The sequence below is a fragment of the Podarcis filfolensis genome (genome assembly GCF_964270895.1).
Source record: "Podarcis filfolensis genome assembly, chromosome: 10".
Taxonomy (NCBI): Eukaryota; Metazoa; Chordata; class Lepidosauria; order Squamata; family Lacertidae; genus Podarcis; species Podarcis filfolensis.
The window spans coordinates 2,627,156-2,652,500 of NC_139612.1; the positions used below are offsets into that span (position 1 = coordinate 2,627,156).

Genomic DNA, 25,345 nt, shown 5'->3' on the forward strand with positions numbered 1-25,345 from the left:
ATCAGAAGAAGGTATCTGAAGAACTGTGCATGCACACGAAAGCTCATACCAATGACAAACTTGGTTGGTCTCTAAGGTGCTACTGAAATGAATTTTTTTTAATTTTGTTTTGACTACAGTAGACCAACACAGCTACCTACCTGTAACTAGATCTATCAGGTCTGTGCAGCAAAGCAAGAAGATTAGCCTAAAATAGAGAGCAAATTGAAGACAGAGGGTTATATCTAACAGCCGTTGCCCAGCTGAAAACAAGGCAATTTGGCTTTCCTGCTGTAGCCTTCCTAATCCCAGGTTGAGGGATCCTCCAGAGCAGATGGGGAGTGGAGGAGAACAACCAAAAATTGCTTCCTTCTCCATTCCACCAATTAAAGCCCCATCATCATCTGAATGACACCCCTATATAGAAGCCAGATCCTCCCTACCTTCCTTCTCAGCGTCTGTTTACTTGCCAGAAAGCAGCCATAAACATCCAATCTGGCTGCTTATCTTCTCATCTTATCGGCTCGCCCAGTAGTTAATTTGTGTGTTTATAGAGTGTTTACAGAATCAGAAAAGTTTCTGAAGAGCTTCAGAAACCACCTTAAGGCAAAAACCTTGGAGCAAAATGCAAAGACAGGAAGTATAAATGAGAAAGAAAACACACAAGGTCTGATGAGAGAACACCTTCCAATAATTCAACTTTGCTTTCCTATAGATATGCTGCCCCACTTTTATTTAAAGGGAACCATTAATGTATTGCATTTAATAGACATAGCATTTCATTGACAAAGTTTTCTGGTTTAAACACAACCGAGAGGCTTTAGCACTTGACTGTGCAAGACTCCCACTGACTGCAAGTGAAGATGTCCTCACGACAGACAGTCCTACCTGGTAGCTAAGCTTAGGAACATGTCGCTCTGACGACTGATATGTGTGGGCAGCAAAACTAGTAACTAGTTTATGGGCTTGTAACAAATGAAATAAAACTATTATAGTCTAGACAGCAAATGAACTTTACTGAAGTCTAGGTTTTCGGATGAAAGGGTGTAGGAAGATCAGGAATCCCACACCAGATCATATTTGAGGCGGGGGCATTTGGGTAGGGCAGAATGTTGAGATCTAACCAATGCCAGATTTTTAAAGCCACCCTCATTCTGCCATCTCCTCCTCACAACCAGGTTTAAGTTTTCTGTACTCAGAATATTATTCCAATAAAAATTCAATAGGTAAGACCTATGTCTGTCTGTTGGATCTCAAGATTAACACAGAGTAGCTCCAAGTATTGCTTGCAACGTGTTAGAGTACAAAAAGAAAAGGAAAACAAATGCTCACCAAAATAAGCAATCCTACCCCACTTACCTGGGAGTAAACCCAACTGAATTCAAGTAGGACTTACTACTGAGTGGATGTTGTTACTCATAGAATCATAGAATCATAGAATCATAGAGTTGGAAGAGACCACAAGGGCCATCGAGTCCAACCCCCTGCCAAGCAGGAAACACCATCAGAGCACTCCTGACATATGGTTGTCAAGCCTCTGCTTAAAGACCTCCAAAGAAGGAGACCTCCAAAGAGGTCTCAGTGATTGCAAGCAGCATTTCAGCAGGGACTTTGTTGCAATCAGAGACAACAATGCCCAGTGTATCTTAGTGGGCACTTTGATGCAGAGACCTCTCTGATCCGGGTCTCCCAGTCAAAGGGAGAGGCTGCCTTGAAAGCCAAGTGTTCCTTTCATCCTGTCTGGAATAGGGGTGAATGGAAGTACATGAGGCAGCAAGATTCACCCAGAGGAATTATTTATCTATGGGAAGAACATGAACAGACGCAGAATGCAAGTCCTTCACAAATACTCAGGAGAAAAACATACATCACACATTCCTTAGAAGAAACACACACGAAACGGGCATTTCCAAATGATTTTCCAAATGATTTCTTATCATGCAAAAGGTACATTCAAGAATGGGCAAAGTACAAGGTTAACACTGTGCACGTGAAGGAAGGCAAATAGAGAGAATGAACAGGGGAGCAGGATTGCAGCTATAAGCCTACACTGCACCAGTGGTGTGTCTGCCTGCACATGCGCACTCACACACTCTGAGCACAAGTGCATTCCTGAGAAAAGAGCACTGGCTCGTGTAATGTGGCCCAGAAGGCCCTTTATTTCACCATGAGTACATTATACAAAAATCAATAGTGATGTGGTTCAACAGCCAAAGACTGTGGAGAACAAAAAGGTCAAGACAGGCAGGAAAGGAGACTGATGACTTCCCCAGGGAGAGGAGAAGGTTGTCCCCCTCTCGTGGCCTCCCCATAATCCTCCACCAACAACGAGACACAAAAGGGTTTCTCACCCAAGTCAGACTCATATAGATGTTTAAGGCATCTTGGGCCTAGGTGGTCCGACAACTTGCTATGGCCCGGCTCACACATGCTAGACCACAGACCGTGGTTTGCTGACAAACTATGCGGTAGCCATGCGTTGTCCCATGCATGATCAAACAAACTATAGCTTGTTTCCTCGAAGTTTGTTTTGTTTTCCAGCTAGTCTTATAGTTTCTTGAGCGTCCAGAGTAGGCTGGTCAAACTAGCCATCACGAAGAACGGCTGCTGGATTCACATGTAGTGCTAAGCCATAGTTCAGACAAAACCAATGGTGATAAGTCAGCAACAAATGGCAGCATCTGATTTTGTTTTGTTGGCAGCGAAGAAACCCAGTTAAGCTGCCTGGTAAAGTTCACACATAACACTAAGTCACTGGGTTCTACTGGCACGAGAGACTAGGTCTTGCTCAGGCATGTTGAGAAGGAAGTGGGAGAACACCCAACCATTTTCACAAGGCACAAAGGCTTGTGAAAATACAGCTTACAGTCAAGGCTTTCAGCTAACAGGCAAGGACTTTTCTGTCCACTTTTTAAAAGGGCATTTCTTTGCATCACTTAACTTTGTTGCGCTTCATAATTTCTGTTGTAATGGATATCAGCTATTTTCTTTGAATTTTCCATTAGTCAAGTGCTGGGCTGTATCCATTCAATTTCAGTGCCAGAAAATCAGGTCAAAGGAATATGAATTATTTACATACGAATACTTAAAATAAGCATAACTTAAATATATCTAACAGCATAGGGCACTCAGTCCCTTCTGCAGCCCCATAAGCTGAAGAATAAAGTATTGCCAATGGCCCCAATGCCTTCTCCTATATCCTCCACACAAATATATTCAGTTTATGTCTTGTGGAAAATACAATCCTTCCAATACACATAAAATCCAGAACTGCAAAAAAATAATAATAATTAATCATTCTGTTTTTTGAATGGGATTTACTGTGAAGACCAGTGGAGAAGAGGACAAAGGAGCATGCCCACTCTACAATCCATCCTGGAATTTCTCCAGACAATCCATTATTGCTGGTCTTTCAGTAGTCCTTGATGTGTGTTTACAAACAGGCTGCAACATGCCCAAAGCAGCAGATCATACCAGCGTAGGCCAGCATGCTTTGGGTGCTTTCGCCTCAGTCTGCCGATCTATGGAACAGGCCACAGCACGGGAGAGGCAGGAAGAAGGTCCACAGTAGACCTGCAGGTCCTCCTGCTCCTGTATAGGAGTGCAAGCCCCAACCCAACCTGCCTGGGCCAGTTAATACTGCAAGCTGATCACCCAGGCGGTCGTCTAATGATCCCAAAAGCAAAGTCACTTGAACGGAGTGTTCCGGTGTAGAACCTCCTCTTTCAATTACATCAGGACAAGTTGTGTGTAAACTGTATGAACTACAGCACTTCACAACTAAGCCTTGAAAACTGGTTCCAACAGATGCTTCTGTTAATCCACCATTCAACAGATGATGGAAGGGAATGTGCAAATTATTTGAATGGACAAGTGTCCCCAATTTTTATACAGCCTTTGCAGCCAGCCCAAGATCTCCGCTCACGGACACTCGCCTGACAGCACACTGAGCTTCAAAGCTGCTGAGACTGAGCAGCCACTGATCCTGTGGGAAGGAGCTGGTCCTCCTGCCTGGCTTCCATGGGGGCAGAGAGGCTCCTTCCTACGCAACTAAGCTTCATCCCCACCAGAGAGAAAGAGATGCTAAGTCAGGGCAACCTTGGTGAACTATGGTGATAAGAGGTGATAAGACCGATGGCCTGCAATTGACATTTGAGGTGATTAAAATACAAGAAACTTTGACAATGCAGTCCAGGGGTGACAAACAAGTGTGGATCCTTCCAGTATAGGGCCGGTGTGTGAGAGAGACACATGTCCTTTTCCTTTCACACATTTGGGAAACATTAAATTCTGCAAGCCCACCTCTTGCCAGGACAATGCATTTCCCTTTTGCTGAAAGCACACTGGTTTAAAAAATAATAATCAAGAGAATGAAGTCTACATCACAGACACCCCCAATTTTGGTCTGTTACTTCCCAGCAGGACATACCACAGCTGGGGGTTTGATTTTTCCTTCCACCTTCAACCAACAGCAATTTCCTTCCACCTTCAACCAAGAGGGAACACAAGCACCTTTTGTGTTTTAAGAGGGCTGTGCACATATCTAAAGACAAAACTCTCTCCTCTCTGAGCACCCTGCTTTGTATGACACACACACCCTCCTCCCCTTGTTTTGACAGGAAAACCACATTTGTTTCCTGTTTCTCAGAGCCAAGCAGAAGCGGCCCAGAATTTCCTTACCATCTATGCAACTGTTGATCTATGTATAATTCTTGAAGGTGGGTCAATTAATGTTATCTTGCCATTGTGGCTTATTTCTTTATTTCCTTTCTAGGCTGGGGGACGCTTCAGCAGCAAGAAAAACAATCTAGTGCAACGGTTTGCACAAAAAGGAAAGCAGAAAAAAGGAACATTTGCCATGCCAGCACACAGACAGCAGCAGTTACCAGAGGACTCGAGGAGGTGCTGCAAATCAATGCAGTTGACAATGGAACAAGAGGAAGAACGAGTCCCTCCACCCCACGCTGACCTAAGAGGTTTCCCACCACACTTGTAACACAGTTCACAATCCCACCCACACTCCTCAGGCTGCATCTCAGCCACCTTCTCTCACACAGCTGGTCAGGCCAAGGTATCTCCCTCCCTCTTCCCCAGTGAGGGCAACACAAGCTTGGGTCAGCATTCCTCAGTCCTTTTGCTTGTGGGGGCAGAATCATAGAATTGTAGTTGGAAGGGACCGCAAGGGTCATCTAGTCCAACCCCCTGCAATGCAGGAAACTTTTGCCCAACATGGGGGGGAAAGAGGGTCCCAATAAATGAGAGTTTGAACATGATGTTCCATTCTTAGGGTGGGAGTGGAAGAAATCACAGTCCAAGCCAAGGTTTAAAACACTCCAGGAAGTCCTCCCTCCTCCACAAGAGTGTATCTGCAATACTTTGCCTCATCACCAATCCCAGGAAGCTAGCTATGTACGGTCTGCCCACCACCAGGTAGCTCAATTCCCTCATTTCTTGACCATTAATTTCTGCAAACTCTTCTTGTTTCATCTCTCCTCTAGACTGGCAGCAAAGCAAAAACACACACAAAACAGGAAGATCAATCTAAAGGTAAAGATTTATATATTTCAGGCGTATTTGATTGCTGAGTTTGGAATACAATCATTAAGGATCATCTGCACTTGGTGTTTGGGACAGAGCAGGGACTCATCCTCCTCACTCTGCCTACCTGAATGAGCGAGTGTCTCTGCCTTGGTGCCAAGGACTCAACTGTTCCAGTTCCCATCATAAACATGTCCATAGCTTCAACTTGTTCACTGGGCACAGGAAAAGCACATCACAAGAGTACAGATAGAGCTTCACTCGTTGTTAGCTGGCAATTCGTGCACAAATCAAGGTGGTGGCTCCCGCCTTTATATTTCAAAAAATGGCTTTAGGCCTTGGTTGACCAGGTGGGGTAACCCCTCATAAGACATTCTTTGCCCCATACACTTGGAGCGGGTCTCCTAACTTACCCTAGTACCTCAATTTGCAGAGGTTACTGTGATGTCGACAAAGAGCCAAGGCCTCTCTGTGATGGGATCTCTTCTTGGAAACTCTTCATTAAGCACCTTCATTGCTAGTTTTTAGCCACATAAACAAGCCAGATTGCTAGAAAGGTTTATTTCACTGCAAAGCCCATCATGTGCCTGTTGATATTATTGTAGACGTCATTGTTTTATGGTTGTCAATGTTGATGTTATTATAGACTTTGTTATTTTATGACTGTCAATATTTCAATTTTTACAACTGTTTTTATGCTGCAAGTCTCCTTCAGGACCTGTAATAATTGGCCAAACAGCAGGATGTAAGCTATCAAAACAGATATGATGCTTACGTATTTGGAGAGTTGGGCAAAAAATGATCTAGTAAGTCCGCAACTTAGGCGCAATTAACTTGTGCACATTCAGCTTTACATGCTTGGCAATAAAAAATATAAAAAATTTAAGGGGAGGCAGTCCAGAAAAAAAGGCATCGGCAATCCCACCCAATGTGTTTTGCCTACACACAATTTTGACTTCAGGTGCAATCCCTGGAACATAACCCCTGTGGAAGTTGAGCAGTGCGCAGGCTTTCTGAAGACGCAAGCACTTCGCTGTAACCCTGAGAAGGCATCTCAGTCAGACCCACCGCTCCATCTAGCCGAGTTTTCTACAGCAACTGGCAAAGCTCTCCAGGCTTCCCGACAGGGAGTCTTTCCCAACCCCACTTGGAGAAGCCGGGGACTGAACCGCGGTCCTGCATGCTAAAAGCTCCACCACTGAGCTATGGTCCTTCCTTAACACGGAGCTATTTGCATTTTTAAAATTAAATTCTACTCAATGCATCACTAAGGTTTTTGCGGATTTTTTGCACTCAACAATACCAGGCAACACCATTCATATTTTCGAGACGCAATGGAGTGTGCCTCCAGGGGTGAAGTCAAACCTCTCCGTTAGCAGTGCCAAAGTGACCTCCCCAGAGAGCAAGCCTGGGCGTTGTGCCAGGAGGTCCTGGGCTGCCCAGACGATACAACCCCTCTGTCTTTTGGCCTCACTGATGTGATCCAAAGGAAAGCAGAGCAAGACATTCGACACCAGCTTTGCTGCAGGAGTTGCCAGAAAGAGGCGTACAAGGCGCCATCTAACCATATTGAGGACCCCACCCCAGATTTGTGTAGGGTTTACTCCTGAGCCTTTTCTTCTCCTGAAGATATCCCGCAAGGCAGTGGCCCTTTAGGGTCAGAGTTTTCCTTCCCATTGGCAAGCCTGCCCTTCACTTCCCTCTACAGCACATGCAGAAACTGCCTTCTTGAGTACTGGACCCACAACTGGTCTCGTCCATTCCATCCTCCAGAGTCTGTCTTCTCATAAGAAAATCTAAAAATATATTGGATGGATGGCGCTGCCTGGACATTTAGCAGCCCTACTATGTGTACTGAATTGCTCAAGGCTGCAAGAGGAGATTGTTCACCACTACTATTTCACACACATTTTGTGTTTTTAACATCTATCAGGTATACTGGGCATGTCAACTGGGAGTTTGGAAGCCAGATTAGTTGGTTCTCAATGTCTATCTCTCTGCACTGTAATGGAAATTCTTACATCTCAAGTGAAGAACTCCCCATTCACCTCACAACAGCTTTGCATACCAATATACTGTTGGCTGCACGAAGGTGTTCCGGTTTCTCCAGGCCACACCCAACTCGAGAGTATTCTGCTCTCTGAAGGGCTCTGCTGTACCTGCAAAGGCCCTGGATGGCAAGGATCTCCTGAGCACAGGAAAACTGCACCACAGCTTTAGCCTCGCTTTTCCTTTGCCAGCAAACTTCCTCTAAATATCAGCTGAATGCATTTGTTCATTTCAGCCTTGAGGCTTCTTTATTATTTCTATTTATTAGCCCTCCCTTCACAGCAAGGATCCCAGGGCAAGTTAAAAACCCACAAACAATCAAACATATTAATTAATATTACTGATCGGTCATTTACTGCAATAGTTTTAAGCAGCTGTATTTCTACCACTTTACAAAAAGGAACAAGAAAGGCTCTGACTGAGGATACTTGTGCTACCTTTTAAAAAGCATATGTAAAAACTATTGCATTAAAAACGACACCAGTATTTGAATACCAGACAAATGCAGGTGGTGCCATGGTCTAATCCACTGAGTCTCTCAGGCTTGCTGATCAGAAGGTCAGCAGTTTGAATCCCCACGACGGGGTGAGTTCCTGTTGCTGTGTCCCCACTCCTGCCAACCTAGCAATTCAAAAGCATGCCAGTGCAAGTAGATAAATAGGTACCACTGCGACAGGAAGGTAAACAGTGTTTCCGTGTGCTCTGGCTTCTGTCATGGTGTTCTGTTGCGCCAGAAGCATTTTGTCCTGCTGGCCACATGACCCAGAAAGCTGTCTGTGGACAAACGTCGGCTCCCTCGGCCTGAAAGCGAGATGAACACCACAACCCCATAGTCTCCTTTGACTGGACTTAACCATCCAGGGGTCCTTTACCTTTAAGCTTTTCAAGTCCGTTTGCTTTCAAGAGCTCTTGGTTCCACTGGACTTCTTGTGCAGCCTTTAGACTCCAAACTTCTGGGCACAAATGGGATAGTTATCAAATGTAGGAAGCAAGCAAAACTCAAACTCTTTAATGTGGGGAAATGTTAACTCGTCTCAACTTCCAAGCTGGCCCCAATGTTGCCTTGGACCTTTAAAGAAATTCACTATTTACCGTATTTTTCGCCCTATAGGACGCACTTTTTCCCCTCCAAAAATGAAGGGGAAATGTGTGTGCGTCCTATGGGGCGAATGCAGGCTTTCGCTGAAGCCTGGAGAGCGAGAGGGGTCGGTGTGCACCGACCCCTCTCCCTCTCCAGGCTTCAGGAAGCTATCGGCAAGCCGTGGGAGCCCGCGGGAATTCCCCCCGGGCTCCCCCGTCTTGCGCAGAGCTGCCTGCATCCCGAAGCCCCGGCGCGCTGAGCGGTTGCGCCGGGGCTTCGGGTAGCTCTGCGCAAGCCGCAGGAGGGCTCCCACGGCTTGCGGAGAGCAGCCTGTTCTGGGGGCTGGGGTCGGGGGAAGCTCGGGCTTCCCCCGCCCCAGCCTCGTGCCTTGGGGGGGAAATAAATTTTTTTTTCTTTATTTCCCCCCCAAAAAACTAGGTGCACCTTATGGGCCGGTGCGCCCTATGGGGCGAAAAATGCGGTAATTTTGAAAAGGGAGAAAAGGGAGTTACGAAATACCTTCCTGGGAGTGGTGGGAGAGTGTTAAGTACATATGTTATCAGCCTACTTTCCTGTTCGTTTTCTCCTAAAATTTTGTTGATAACATGGGTGATAGAGAGATTCTGTCCAAATCTTTAAAGAGCAAAGTAAGTCTTGATATCCTGCAACTTTTCTTCCAAGATAAAATTTCTCCACACACCACACTCCAAGGGCTGAATAAGGTAATCACACAATTTCTCCCTTGTTTTGTTTTTTTGGTGGGGGGAGGCAGAGAAGGGAAGAGGCGATGACCACCATCATTTAGTATGATGCAGACAAGCTACAGTGAGGTTTGGGCTCCTGTGCTCCCCTCCCCTTCATCTCTCTGCATAGGATCCCAGCAGCTTTGGTTAACCACAGTGAAGGATCTGGTCAACATGCTAAACTGTGATTAACATTAACTTTGTTTTTTTCAAGCAGGACAGCTTCATAACCCATGAATTGAAGTTGGCTTGTTCAAAACAAACCATAGTTCAGATAAACTACAGTTTACGGTTAGGTTAACACAGCAAGCTTCAATCTAAACTAGAAGGCCAAGCGTATGAACTTCTCGCAACTGTGCTGAAAAAGGGAGAAACATAGGAGTCCGAGGCTCACCGCAGCCCAGTCACATGCCACTAAACTAGGGTCTTGTTTTATTATTATTGGGGGGGGGGGTCAGCATTCAGTCAATCCCATTTGACATCAGCAGCTGCTAAACAGAACCCCAAGCTTCAACTCAGCCTTATTTGCATGCTTGGCGAACAATACTTTAAGGTGGGGTTTCTCGGTTTCCTTACCCCAGAGTCTTCTCCAAAGGCTAAAAAACTACTGAGGCCCACCAATCACAAAATGTTAACACAGGACATCCCATTTTAGGCAGATTTTGTTTCAGAGGGCAAAGACTTTTCCTTATATCTCTGTATCTCCTTGCTGCTCTCTGCAAACTGCCTGTTTCTTCCAGCCCCGTCTTCCTCCTAGTCTGAAGCCTATGCCAAGGAGGCCATTACATGATACACCACTGATTAATTTCTTCTTTCATACCCGCATTTAGATGCACAAAGAGAAACTCAATCAATAAAAGAAAGCCCAATAGCCAATCTGATTAATCCCTCCCTTACTCCCAAGTTTATTATCAGTAAAACGATGAACCATCTCTCTCTTTCTAAATTTCCTTCCTGCATCTTATCTTCCTCACAGAAGGGAGGAGATGCTTTCTGGCTCAGCGGAGGGCCTGGCAGGAGAGGAGGAAGACCACAGCATTTGGGGCGGGGGGGGCAGGAACTTCTCCTTTTCCTCTCCTTCAAGATCTGTCACAACTCTCCAGCCTCCCTCCTTTCCTCACTCAGGTGGCTAGATTTCCTCACTTCCTCTCCCCCACCCCCACCCTGTTTTTTGCTTGCTGCAGCCTCACATTCGCCTCTTCCTCTTACCAAATTCCCCGTCCCACAAGTGCCTCGCAGGGAGCTGCTGGCGGCCTCAGTCCAAGCAAAACACTGCGGCATGACCTGGGCGGTGTGGCTCGTGCCCAGTTTGCCCCTTTCCTCCAGTGCAGAATTCCCCATTCCCACGTCTCCCATCCACCCGCAGCCTCTAGGCTGGATAGCAGGCAGCAGGAATCTTCTCCATGGCAGGCACTCTGTTCTAAGCCCTCCAGCTACCAGCACTTGACAAAAGGTTATGGGCTCTGCAGGGCTCACTAGAGTAAGACGGATAGAGGCCACCTTTCAAGGAGTATCGCTACCACAATGCACTGGACTTCCCCCAAGAACAGTATTGATCAGAAAAGGAATGACTAGATTTTCCCACTGAAATTACAGGCACCAACAGGCTACCATGGCAATGCTATAGCAACCTGGCTGTGGTTACCTGGAACAATGATTATGCAGACATGTTTCTAAAGGTGTGCCTAAAACCCGCTGGTTTTGCATAACTGGTTCTTGAAATTCTTCAGCAGAGAGGGCAAACTGGAACGTGTCCAGAGGAGGGCAACCAAAATGGTCAAAGGCCTGGAAACGATGCCTTATGAGGAACGGCTAAGGGAGCTGGGCATGTTTAGCCTGGAGAAGAGGAGGTTAAGGGGTGATATGATAGCCATGTTCAAATATATAAAAGGATGTCACATAGAGGAGGGAGAAAGGTTGTTTTCTGCTGCTCCAGAGAAGCGGACACGGAGCAATGGATCCAAACTACAAGAAAGAAGATTCCACCTAAACATTAGGAAGAACTTCCTGACAGTAAGAGCTGTTCGACAGTGGAATTTGCTGCCAAGGAGTGTGGTGGAGTCTCCTTCTTTGGAGGTCTTTAAGCAGAGGCTTGACAACCATATGTCAGGAGTGCTCTGATGGTGTTTCCTGCTTGGCAGGGGGTTGGACTCGATGGCCCTTGTGGTCTCTTCCAACTCTATGATTCTATGATTCTATGAAACTGGCCCCAGAGCCTTATCTGATGTGACAGCCAGCAACCCAGTTTCGTCCTGTGGATGATACCCGATGTTAAAGAACAGACAAGCCCAAACCAAGCTCTTTGGGGGGCCTGGATTGAAGACCTGGGACAACAGCAAAATAGGCAAAGACAAAACAACTAAGAGAATAAACCTAACCTACAGAAGACTCTCGCCACTACCTTCTAAAACACACTGAGAAGAATGTGTCGTCATGCTGTTTTCCATCTTAACTGTGCCTACCTATAACTCCATCTTAACTAGAAGGAAGTCAAGAGAACATGTGGGATACTCAGGTTTTACTTTACTGAGAAGTGAAGTCAACATTGGAATTCAAGTTTCCTCTCTCTGATGGTAATAGGAAGAGAGTCCTGGGCTTACGAATTTTATTTATTACAATTCTAGTCCAACTTTCTTCCAAGGGGCTCAAGGCAGTGCCTGTAGGACCCACACAATGTTATCCTTACGGTCACCTTGCCAGAGAGGGTGAGCCAGGCCCCTTCTCTCAGCCCACAGTTCGAACAGAGAACTTCATGGCCGAACTTGTCTTCCCAGGCCTGGTCAAAAACTCTGACCACTACACCAAGCTGCAATCATGTCTTTCCACGATGCTTGTTCCACACACAATATATGGGCCAAGTGGAACATCTTCATCAAAGATCTCAGGGTGATTCACAGAATAAAAAACTGCCCCCTCTGAAGGCTCCATTAGTCTTGTCTGTTTGGTGGCAGAAGCCACCTTGTTGTTTGTAAACATTAGCTGCCCCAAAATGGAGGAAAACAAAAACAAAAAGGTGGCCATGGAGAGACTTCTTTTCCCCACTTTTATCATGTATTGATTTAGTATTTACCCCTGAACTTTCCTTCTGTCTTCAAAGCAAAGACACAGCTCACAGACCCGACGTCACCTGGCTTCCCTAAGAGCCTCCATTCTCCGCCTCCTGCCACCAAATGTCAAAGGAGGGTCTCAGCACTGGTCTACTTTTCAGGGCTGGCATAAGCACTAGCGAGAAGCACCTGTGGGTCCAAATTCAGGGAGTAAATGACTCCCAAGCTAAGATTGCTTTCCATGTTTGAAGAAGACACAGAAGAGACAAAAAGAGCTTGTGTTTTTAATGTAGCTAGATTGCTTATTACACAATTTGGAAAAACTCTACAGATGCCATAGACAGTTGGTACAGGAAGCTCTGGAAGAGGGCAGCAGAGAAACTTACCCACCAGATGCACATGATCAAAGGCCAGTGAAACCAGAACCACATTTCCCTGTTTGAAATGACTTTATCGCTTACACTGTGAAAAATACTAAAAACAAGTTCTACCACCATCACTTAAAAATTATGTTTCAGTTTGGAAATGTTTAATATTGGGAAAGGTCCCAAACAACTTATGAAGACTTGGGTTAATGTGCATCAGTTGATATTTGTGGAACCTGCATTATAACTGGCCAATCTTGGCTACATTGAGAGGGAACTAGAAGAGGCTTGTTTTTCCAAAATGCATTTTGCTGCGGAATTGTTCCCCAAATTGTTTTCCAAAATGCATTTTGCTGCGGAATTGTTCCCCATTTATAGTTTTTTACTGTAAAGTCCTTAATAAAAAGGAATGCAAAGCCAGCACTACCTAAACACAGAACTACTTCATAAAACTAGTCACTGCAAAATAATCTCAACTGCAGCAATTGAAAGTTCAGTGTGTTTGTGGTTGCAATCTGCCTGCAGGGCAGCAAGAGCACAGGCTGTCAGGAGGAGATGGACGGAGGCAAGGGAACAAACATTCATTTGTTATTTTTTGAAAGATGGTGATAAGATAAAGATCAATGTAACTCTTTAATGTGCTGAGCTTTTTGTGGTGAACCTCTTCCAACCTAGTTTGTTTGGTGCCTATTCTATCACTCCCAAAACACCTGCATTTTTAAGCATTCTGTGAGCTCAGGACCATGAGCCCCATGAGGTCACTCTGTACCAGCAGATGCCCATCTTGACACCCTGCCTTCAATAATGTGATTTTTATTAATTTTCAGCAGGACAAAGGACAGTAAGCAAATATGAGGTCACACGGCTATTATACAGAAAGGGCACTCTATGAATGGATGGCTGTGTCATTCCCATCTTTTAGACCAAAACCAAACCTTCTAACTGAAGGAGTGGACTTCAGTGGTGACACTGAGGGACCCATGCATCATCCCACATCTGCTGACACAGAATGACTGCAATACTTATAAAACCAGTGCCTTTAGCCAGAACCAAGGCCTGGTACTCACTGTGGGTGTGGGGGTGCCTGTGTTTGCACGCTACAGCTGGGGGCGGGGGCTCATATTCAAAAGGAAAACAGCTGGAACATTAAATGCTAGCATGTTGGGGACCAGGATGGAGAACCTTCTCCCTGGTTTCCAGCTATGCAGGGTATTATTTGAATAGAGATATTCTTCTGGATCAGGGCAAGGGACCATTCTAGACACACCTGCTCATCTCCCCATGGCCAGCCAGGCGCCCATGGAAAGCCCACAGGCAGGACTTCTTCCTACCTGTGATTCTCAGCCTGCTGCCTGACAGGGGAGCTACTCCATAGCCTTATCCTCCGTGGAAGGGAGTCTGAAGTGGTGCAGCCCAGGTCAAGGCTTGCTGCCTTAAGGAGAACTGCACCAAGGAGTTTATTTATTGGTGGAAGAGTTGTAGGCAGGAAGGAAGAAGCAACAAGCTGGCAGGGGGAGGGGCGGGAGCACAGCCAGCATTCCTGACAGGGGGCAGAACCCAGCCGTCTGAAACACGATTGGTCAGTTAGTTAAGTATTTTTGTTTGTTTACTTGATGGGGGGAGCAGCTGCCCCCCCCCGCCAAGGGGGGGCGTTTGCCTGAAGGGGGGCTTTGAGGGAACTCTTTATCTGTATCAGCAGGGATGCATGTGGCAGGGACTCCAGTCCTGAGGGTAAAAGGTAGACTCCTTTTTCACTGCAGGAGTGTCCCCAAGTGCCACTTGTAACTCACACACACAGAACTTAATTTAAGTGTGTGTTTAGATATATAATTTGTATACTGCCCTTCATCTGAAGATCTCAGGACAGCATAAAAATACAAGATAAAACACAAAATACATAATAAAAACAAGAACAAAAGCAAAACAAAATAATGCCCCATCATGGCAGCCACTTTGTTCTACGAGGAAGAAATAAAGGCATGCAGTGGGGGACACCATAAATTTGCTGCCTACCCATCGTGACTCCAGCCATCAAGAATCAAACATGCTCCTATGGTCACAGTCCCATCCCAAGCCAAGTACGTCTTGTCCAAAACTGTGCTTTTTCATAACAGCTTCCAAGCAACCTCATTTTGAGGTCAACCTTTGCAGATTTGTAGACAATGTCCAAGGAGAGCTGAAGCAGGGCAAGAAGGAGAAATCTTGGATTGAGGAGACCCAGGCACAAATTCCCCACTCAGCCATGAAGCTCAGAGGGATGTGTTTGGCCCCTTCCCTCTTAACTTAAATCTAACTCACAGAAGTTTTGCAGGCGTAAAATGCAATGGTGCCAGGACTACAAGGAGTCTGCTGGATCCGGCCAAGGGCTCATCTAGTCCAGCATCCTGTTCTCACAGTGGCTGACCAGATGCTTGGGGAAAACCTGCAAGCAGGACCGAAGGCATGAGCCGCCTCCGCCTCGGTTTCCAGCATCTGGGATTCAGGAGCATCACCACCTGACTGGGGAGAAAGAGCAGAGCCAGCCTGCTCTGCAAGATTTCTTGCATGCCATTCTTGAGTTCATTGGTTAAAGTCAGGGTGCAAAATGCAACACATAATTTAGCCCACAAGCCTCCTTTCTTTGCCCAGCTGCTGCTTCACTAAGAAACTTGATTTCCTTTCAAAGGTCCTTTCCTGCCTTTGTTGACCATCCTCTCTTTTGCTGCGGCTGCAAAAGGTACACTGAACCCGGCTCTGTAAGACAATACTGCTCTCTGACTCCTCTGCCAAGCGCTGGACACCTTATATGCATGATACTAAAAATAAAAGCAGAAGAAACACACCTTCACCTAAGTCAGCCCAACTATTCCAAGGGCAGATTAGACAGTGTGCATATAGAGCAAAAACTATGTATTGACAAATATTTAATAGTCACTTCAGACAATTTTAGGCTGTCACGCAAACGGCTTGCCACAAAATGCTCACTTCTCAGCATGGCCAAAAGTATTCGGAACAGCAACGAACAGGTTGCTTTTTGCTCTTTTGAACTTACCAGTGCAACAGCTGTTGCTGCAGGCAAAGCCCTCTAGAGTTAGTGGCTCCTGAAGCAGCGAAAATATTCAGGATGAACCCATGTTAACCAGCTCCAGCACTTGTCAGTTAGGAAGGAAGAGGCACAGTTAAAAGCTACAAGAAGTCAGAGGGGGTGGGAGATCAAGAAGATTCAATGGGCCAATCAAGTGACTGCACATCACAATTTCAACCTCGCGCAACACCCCAACTGAAAGAGAAGCCCAGGAGTTTCCCCTATAGGTTGCTTCCAACTTGCCTCCACGTCTGCTGCAGTTCCCTGCCTTGTGGCCCAGCAGCTGCTTCTACCAACCTTCCTTTGCATTCCTTAAATGTCCCCAGGCAAAGGCAGCCTGCGGGTGTAAGTGCCACCAAAGTACTCAAATACTTTAGATAAACCCACAATAGCAATAGTGGACTTCCCAGGCTCAGCAAGTGAAGCAGCTAACATCACTTCTTGGAGAATAGAGACAGACCCAGACAGAAATGACCCTTATTATTTGGTTTTTACAGAGAAGGGTTGAGGGGACTTCCAAAGAGAAACAAATGGTACGTAAGATACTTGCAAGAATTTACATGACTACTCATTATTTAAGACCACATTTTCTGGTTTTGAGAAGCGAGATAACTAGGTATGGGGAGGCGTGACAGATTTATAAAATTACGTATTAGCGGTTTGGAGAAAAAAGCTTTTCCCTCCCTTCTCAGTTGTAGAACTCCTACTCCCCTCAATAAAATTTACTGGAAGCGGGTTCAGAAATTGCAAAAGAAGAGTTTCCTCTTCACAAAACTAATTTATGGGAAACACTGCAAAGGAGACATGCGCAGAAAAGTTTTTTTAAGCAGATTTGAGGAACGGGGGGGGGGGCCAAATCTAGTAAGGGACAAGCAGCCCAGTGGTGCCTCCAGGTTCAGGGGCATCTGAATACCAGATAGGAGAGATCACTATCATGTCTTGCTTGCAAATGCCCAGACAACACACCTGGCTGCTGGAGATGGAATGAGGGAGTGGATGAACAGACCCCCAGCCAGGGAATTCCTGATACCCTCTGGCAGCATCGACAAGACTCCGCTCCAAACCTTGTGAAGCAACACTTGCAAGTCACTGATTCCATTTAAAGGCTTAATGCCCTTCTTCTGGCATAGGAGGCCATACAGAATGAGAGAACTGTGGAGCTGGAAGGGACCCTGAGGCTCATCTAGCCCACCCCCCCCCCCGCAATGCAGGAATCTGGAGCTGTTCCGTCCAGGGATTGAACTGGCAACCTTGGTGCTATCAGCCCCCTGCTCTTCCCAAGGGAGCTGAGTTGGCCCTCCAACATCGCGGGCTCCAACCCCCATCCCCCCTGACAATGGGCTATGATGTCTGGGGAAGATAAGAGTTGGAGTTCAGCGTCATCCGGGAAGCAAGGCAACAGAATTCGTTATCTGCCATTACAGTTTGGGGTGTGCATAGTTTATGCAAAAGTTTCTCTCTCTCACATACAGTAGTTCTAAATCCCATACACAGAGGCAGCATTCCCTGCAACGTTGCCGAAAGCTCAGGCCCCAGAGCGGTACCCCAGATGCAGAACATCTGCAGCCACTTTGGACTGACGGCACGACACGGAGGCTGGAATTAAACTCTTCTTGTTCCGCGTTCCCACGCCAACTGGCAAGCTCCGAAATAAGTACAAAAAGGACAAAGCGCACACGCGCACATCGCGATTCGCATCGGGCTTAAGCCCAACCCGCTGCTATGCGCATTAAAACAAAACCCCCGTCAACTGAATTGAGGCAGGCCATGCCTGGGGAGCCAAAGCATCCCTGTCGCCTCCCCGCACAACTCCGGGGGAAGGGGCCGCACTCTGCCCGCTCGCGGGCCGCCGTCGCCCAGAAGCGTCGCCCGTTGAAGGGCCTAAGCGCCTCGCGGCCCCCGCCCCACTCACAAAGGGACCGGGCGCGCCGAGACCCGCGAAGGAGCCCCGCCGGGGAGCCGCAGCCCGAGGCGGGGGTCGCCCGGGAGCTCTTTGAGGCCGGACAGCGAAGAGGCGCCACTGGGGGGGGGGGAAAGAAAGAAGGAAGGAAGGCAGGAAGGAGAAGGCTCCGCGGAGGGAGGTCGAGACTCTAAAGCGACCTCCGCTCTCCCAGCCCGCCCCCTCCGAAGCGCAGGGCGGTCTCCGCGCGGACAAAGCCGCGGCCGGGCGCCCCGAGGAGGACAAAGGCGAGGCGGGCGCGAGGAAGCGGGGATGGAGAGCGGCTCCTCGGCCGCCCTCGCGGGGGGAACCTCGGCGTCCGGCGCGCGCCCTCCGCCCGCACGTGCCCTCACCTCGGGGCGCGCTCTCCTCCGGCCGGAGCCCCGTCGGGGCGCCAAGGCGTGTCTGGCTCCGCGCGGCGGCTCCTTCCCGCGCTCGCTCGCTCTCTCGCTTGTCCGTCCCTCGCTGCTCGCTCGGCGCCCGGGCTCGCCTTGCAGGCGCCGCGGGGCGGATCCCGCCGGCGCGCGGGCTGCTGACTCACGGGCCGCGGCTCCGCCCCGCTCCGAGGGGCGCTCCTGCCGCCGCCGCCGCCGCTTTGTGTCTCGGCCCCTCCGCCCGCCGCCGCCTTTGTTGTTTGGGGCGCGCGAGAAGCGCGGCGGCGGCGGCGGCGTCTCGGGCGGACCGTCGGGCAGGAAGGCGCACCAAATCGGGCTGCTTTCCGCGCCCGCGCGCGAGTTCTGCGCGAGTCTCCCTGCCAACGAGCTTCCGCGGGGGCCGAAAAGGAGCCCGGCGGCGCCCACTGCCGGAAGAGCGAGGCCCGCTGCCTCCTGTCCGCCGTCGGTGGGAGCTGCGCCGCGCGGAGCCCCGGCCGCCCTCGGCGCGCCTCCCCTGGCCAGAGGCAGGCGGACCCGGACCCGGCTGGCTGAGATTGGAGAAGAAGCCTCCCCTAGCAAAGTGGAAAGTCAAAAGGATTCTTTTCTCTCCCCAGTTAAGCTTTTAAAGGAAACCTTTTCCCCCAAATGCAAGCGTTATTCATTAATAAAGCCTCTAACCTAGTTTTCCTTCAACAAATGCCTTGGGTGGTTTTGCAGGAATACGTAAGCGCAATTACAAATAAAGATTAGAGATGGAGCAACGTGCCAGCTCTGAAATCTGCCTGCCATGACAAAGGTCAACCGTGGCTTTGAATCCTATTTTTATTAGAGGTTTCTATAAATTTCCCTTAAGGAAAACATCCACTTTGCTGATGTTTCAGCAGATTCCGCCCCTGGTTTTAGATGGGCTCTGTGGGCATTCCTTCTCTTTTTTTTTTTTTTTTTTTATATAATATTTTTATTTTTCCATATAAACACAATACAACAAACAAAAACATACAAAAACAAAAACAAAACAAAGAACATGTATCATTTCATATCCTAATTTCATATCCTATCTTCCCCGACTTCCTCATGCCTCCCCTTTCTGTATTCCAAATTCTTATCGATTGTTCAGCAAATCTTCCCTTATTTTAATTTAAATTTAGGCTATTCTTCCTTATTCTCCTTGTCTTAACCATTACTAATAGTAACCATTTACTTTCCAGTCCAACATCATTCTAACTTTCATTAACTTTGTAATATTTCTTTAAATAGTCCTTGAATTTTTTTCATTCTTCTTGCGCTGCTTCTCTTCCCTGGTTTCGGATTCTGCTCGTCATTTCTGCCAAGCCCATGTAGTCTATCACCTTCATCTGCCATTCTTCCAGTGTGGGTAACTCTTGCGTCTTCCAGTACTTCGCAATGAGTATTCTAGCTGCTGTTGTAGCATACATAAAGAAAGTTATATCCGTCTTTAACACCCCTTGGCCGACAATACCCAAGAGAAAGGCCTCTGGTTTCTTGGGGAAAGTATATTTAAATACCTTTTTAAGTTCATTATAGATCATTTCCCAGAATGCCTTAATCTTCGGGCAAGTCCACCAAAGATGAAAAAATGTACCTTCAGTTTCTTTACATTTCCAACATTTATTGTCAGGCACATGGTAAATCTTTGCAAGCTTGACTGGGGTTATGTACCACCTATATATCATTTTCATAATGTTTTCTCTTAAGGCATTACATGCCGTAAATTTCATCCCGGTGGTCCACAACTTTTCCCAATCAGCAAACAAAATATTATGACCAATGTCCTGAGCCCATTTAATCATGACCGATTTAACCGTTTCATCTTGTGTATTCCATTTCAGCAGCAAGTTGTACATTTTGGACAAATTCTTAGTACTGGGTTCTAACAGTTCTGTCTCCAATTTTGATTTTTCCACCTGGAAGCCAATTTTACTGTCCAGTTTAAACGCTTCATTTATTTGATGATAGTGCAACCAGTCTCTCACCTTCCCTTTTAATTTCTCGAAACTCTGCAATCTCAATTTGTCCCCTTCCTTTTCCAAAATTTCCCAGTATCTTGGCCACTTAGACTCCATATTTAACTTTTTGACTGCCTTAGCTTCCATTGGCGACAGCCACCTTGGAGTTTTATTTTCCAGCAAGTCTTTATATCTGACCCAGACATTTAATAGTGCTTTTCTGACAATATGATTTTTGAAACTTTTATGTGCTTTAACCTTGTCATACCACAAATATGCATGCCACCCAAAAATGTTATTAAAACCTTCCAAATCCAAAATGTCTGTGTTTTCAAGAAGTAGCCATTCTTTCAGCCAGCAGAAAGCTGCCGCTTCATAGTAAAGTTTAAAGTCTGGCAGGGCAAACCCCCCTCTTTCCTTTGAATCCGTTAGTATCTTAAATTTAATTCTGGGCTTTTTGCCCTGCCAGACAAACTTAGATATGTCTTTTTGCCACCTCTTGAAACAATCCATTTTATCAATTATTTGCAATGCTTGGAACAAGAACAACATTCTTGGCAATACATTCATCTTTATAGCTGCAATACGGCCTAACAAGGAAAGCTTTAAGTTGGACCAAATCTCCAAATCTTTTTTCACTTCTCTCCAGGTTTTTTCATAATTATCTTTAAACAAATTCACATTTTTAGCTGTCATATTTATACCCAAATATTTCACTTTTTTAACCACAGTTAACCCTGTCTCGTTCTGAAACCTTTCCTTTTCTATCTGTGTCAAATTTTTTTCCAAAACCTTTATTTGGACTTATTCAATTTAAATCCTGCCATTTGACCAAACTCTTGAATTATTTCCAAAACTCTTTTCGTGCTAGCTTCTGGCTCTTGTAATGTAAGTACTAAGTCATCTGCAAATGCTCTCAATTTATATTGTTTAGCTCCGACCTGAATCCCTTTAACCAACTGGTCCCTCCTAATCATATTAAGCAAAACCTCCAGGACCGATATAAAAAGTAGTGGGGAGATAGGGCACCCCTGACGTGTCCCTTTTTCAATCTTGAACTCTTCTGTAACCACATTATTTACAATTAGTTTAGCTTTCTGTTCAGAGTATATTGCACCTATACCATTTTCAAACCCTTGGGTTTGTGGGCATTCCTTCTCATTGCATCTGTGAAGATGGCCTCGTCGAAGGCATTTCCCCAATATATGCTTCATTGCCCCATTACAAAATAAGATTGGCTGGTACATGGAGCAAGACATTTGCCATACTTGCTACCCTTCTTACTTGTTTGCACTTTTTTACAATCAATAAGTTTAAGGCAAGTGATGTGTTCCATTTATGTACTTCATAAATGTGGCAAATTTTGAAAGTCCTGTTCAGGTAAAACATCTGTAGAACTTCAGCACATGGCAATACCTAATTAGAAACAACAGCCTGAGATCTTAGCTGTATCAGATCTTCCTTGTATTTTTATGCTCTGAACTGCCATGAGATCTTTGTATGAAGGGCAGTATGCAAATTTAATAAAGAAATGGAAATGTGAGATAAAAAGGGACATTATTTTGTGTGAACCTTCCAACCAGTTAAAAATATACCAGGTTAACAATTTGGCTTCAATTTGTTGATGTTGTTACACAGTTTAATCTTTTGTAAGTCACTTTGAGGTTTTTAAATTCAAATGGTGTATGTATAATTTATAATAAACAAACCACATTATTTTGCACCAAGTTAACATGAGCTAAGAAAACACCAGTCATTTTACTCTCTGGGGGGCATCCAGGGGGTGGGGAATATTGTCTTGGTCTTCCTGTTTATAACACTACTACAGTGGTACCTCGGTTTAAGAACAGCCCTGTTTACGAACTATTTGGTTTACGAACTCTGCAAAACAGGACGTAGTGTTCAGGTTTGCAAACATTACCTTGGTCTAAGAACAGAATCTGAATGGTGGAGGGGCACTGGTGCCGGGAGGCCTCAGGGAAAGCGCGCCTCAGTTTAAGAACGGATTTGGTTTAAGAACAGACTTCAGGAACGGATTAAGTTTGTAAACCGAGGTACCACTGTACTTGTGTCTTGTTTTCTAACATTCCTTTCACGCCACAGCACCTGCCGGGTTATGGAACGGTACCTCTTGGGGCAATACACTGGCATGACACTTTAAATGTCATTCACGCACGTGTGTGTGGTGTGACATAACTGAAGAAAGGCCCTGCTCTGCTCCGCCTACCCCAGGTCTCCTGCACGACTTTTCACACACACACACACACACACACACACACACAAGGGTGCTTAAGATGCTTACCAAAGAGATGATGCCTGGATATTTTATGTGAGTGGGTGGTGCACAGAAATACTTTTATGAAGGATAAATAAAATAAAAACCCTGGGGACACTGTCACTCCCTGCAGAAGGGCACAGGAGCAACTACGCTGGCCGTTCCAGGTGGAAGCCTCTTGGTGCCTGCTGCTGCTCCTGCATCATGGGATGGCCTCTTGCAGGGTCTGCACACACCAGGTACCACTTTGCTCTCCAACAGGTGTAGGAGCTAAGGGAGGTGCAGGAAGAGCAACAAGGGATGGTAACAAGGTACCTTTAAAGCACATTGGAAGCACATTCTTCCCATCAATGGATTCTGGGCACAGTCCTTCGTTAAGGGTTGCTCAGAAGTATAGCTCTGTGAAGGGCAAACTACAGTACCCAGAATTCTTTGAGGGAAGGAATGTGCTTTAGTGTGAGCACAGCTCTAGTCTCTGGACTCGTAGGTGTTGAAAGGGAACCCTGGAACATTATTTCACAGGCTGTTCTTTGTCTGCCTCCTCCATGAGAGGTCCAGAAGGCAGCATCACGAGAACGGGCCTTTTCAGCGGTGACTTCCTGTTTGTCGGATGCTCTCCCCGGGGAGGCACGCCTTTTGCTTTCGTTTTGCACCTTTAGGCACCAGGCAAAAATGTTCCCCTTAAAGCAGGGCTTGGGCTGATTATCATCCAATGTCCTTTTAAATGTGTTTGTGTGACAGGGGGTGGTTATTGGTTTGCTTTGTTTTTGTTCTTGTTTTTATTATATTTTTTGTGTTTTTATTTTGTATTTTTATGGTGTCATGTGAATTGTCATGTGAAGAACAGTATACAAATTTTAATGAAAATTATTATTATTATTTTATCTGGGATTTTTCATTTGTTCCTCAGATGATAGATCTGTTAGAAATCCTAAATTCCTGGTGTCCCTTTCATATTAGCTTCATTCCAAATGCTCTTGCCCAGACGTCTCGCTCTCTCCCCTTGTGTGTCCCCAGTTAGTGCTCCTTACAAAGGCAGACGCCTTTCGAGAAGACCTGGTGCTGCCTTTAAATTATCTGCAGCTCAGCTACCGACTGCCCATTTCACAGCTGAGGACTGTGGTGAATTACGTATCTTCAGTCTGAAAGCATCAGCTCCTTTGCTGCTACACCCTCATTATAAAACCTGATCTAATCCTGCATGCCTCCTGCAATTATCTAAGATTACAATTGAAAACATGGCCTCCCCAGTGAGCATGAAGAAGATAAAGTACTCCTAAGTATGGTAAACATGAAGGCTCAGGAGTAAGACCAAGATTGCATGTGTTGTCCAGCAGAACAATACATCATTACCATTCCAATTAATGTAATCTTACTGTGTCGTGGCAGGAATCTTTTTTTCTGTGCTTACATTAGTGCTGAACATAACTAACAATTCCTGCTGCCAAGAACTGCGCATTCAGAAAATACATCAATAACTGTGATGTCAATGGAAGGAAATGCACTTAGGTAGATTTCTCTGATTCATAACTTCCAAGGGTGAGATAAAAAAAGAGCATACTTTCCAATAGGAAGAAATAAAAGTTGCTTGACATGGTATAAAAATTATAACAAATGTGTTTCATTTATAAGGGCAGGGTGCATCATGGGTGGTAGAAAGTGATAGCCTCTTTGACATCACTGCACTTTCACTGCACTGGAATTTATAGAAAATATTGGATGTCAAGAAGAGATGAAAGTATATCATTTGACAGAGAGAGTGCATTGGACCGGCTGATTACTCGGTCACTGAAAAAGAGGTTGAACAAGTTCGTTTTCTAAAGCCTTCCTCTATAGCACCAAGAAAGTCAGCAACACTAATGGGATTTCAAGGCATCCTTACAGCCTCATTTCCATTTGCAGCTCTTTGTAGGAATGCTCAAGGATTTTGTTGGGTTCACATTTTGTAAGCAAGCTCACACTGCTGGAGACCACAGGAGGGGACGGCGCTCTTGCCCTGGGGTCCTGCGTATCGGCTTCCCACAGGACTATGGCTGGCCACTGTGAGAACAGCAAGGCATACCAAGTGGGCCAGTGGCCTCATCCAGCAGACCCTTCTTATGCTCCCATGCTAATTTGTGGAATTGAACTCTGTTACTGTTTTTGGTTCTCAGCTCAAAAAGCAAAGGAAAAATGTGTATTTTAGGGTAAAATGCATTCAGAAATGTGTGATACATTCAAAGACAATGTGCAATAAAAATAAACTGCAGACTGAAGCAGAAATGGGATGGAATTGACTTATGAACAGATGCAAAACTGACATGGACCAGAAACAGAACAATCCATCCATTCTGTTTATGACCAGATAACATCAACTAGAAACAAATAAAATATTTTACATACTCTAATCATCGTCAGCATCAACAACATCATCATACATGATTCTTTCAACCATGTACACTGATTACTAGTAGTTTTCTGAAGCATAGTTAAGCTTCTTAAATCCATTTCCATTAGCAAGAAATGCAAAGGGAGTTTGTGTCTTCTGAGAGAGTTAATTGCCTCTGGCAAAAAAACCCCAACAAACAAACCACACTGCCATTAGCACAAAGTTTTATGAGAATTTAATTGCATGATGTGCTGAAATGGTGAGATATTGCAGACATCAATGTAAATGTATAACTGGAAGTATTCATGAAGGTTTGCAGCAATATACATGGCAAACCTTGGCAGACATTTTAGGTCCGTTTTAGTTTGATGAACCTTTCCTCTGAATTCTGCTATGCATTTATCCCATTTATATTATTTATTTATATTCTATATTCATTTATATTTGGTGTATATAAGAGACAATTGTAAAACCTTAAAGACACTGGTAGGGTTAGAATAACTCTAACAGCATATGACAAAACAGTAACAAATAGAATACGCGATGTTAAAAAATG

The 25,345-nt window shown here is 45.7% G+C and overlaps 1 protein-coding gene across 4 annotated transcripts in view; it reads right to left on the reverse strand.

The window, feature by feature from the left end:
- The window catches only part of FAM107B (family with sequence similarity 107 member B), a 101,554-nt gene that overhangs the window by 40,211 nt on the left and 35,998 nt on the right, over positions 1 to 25,345 (reverse strand). The window contains exon 1 of one of the 4 annotated variants that reach the window (XR_014539415.1): positions 18,159 to 18,556. The exons of 2 other annotated variants lie outside the window; for them this stretch is intronic. The gene's annotated coding sequence lies outside the window, so the exon portion shown is untranslated. Of the gene's footprint in view, positions 1 to 15,833; positions 15,933 to 18,158; positions 18,557 to 25,345 lie in introns of those variants that run through there. One more of the 4 variants, XR_014539416.1, reaches the window with a different exon arrangement.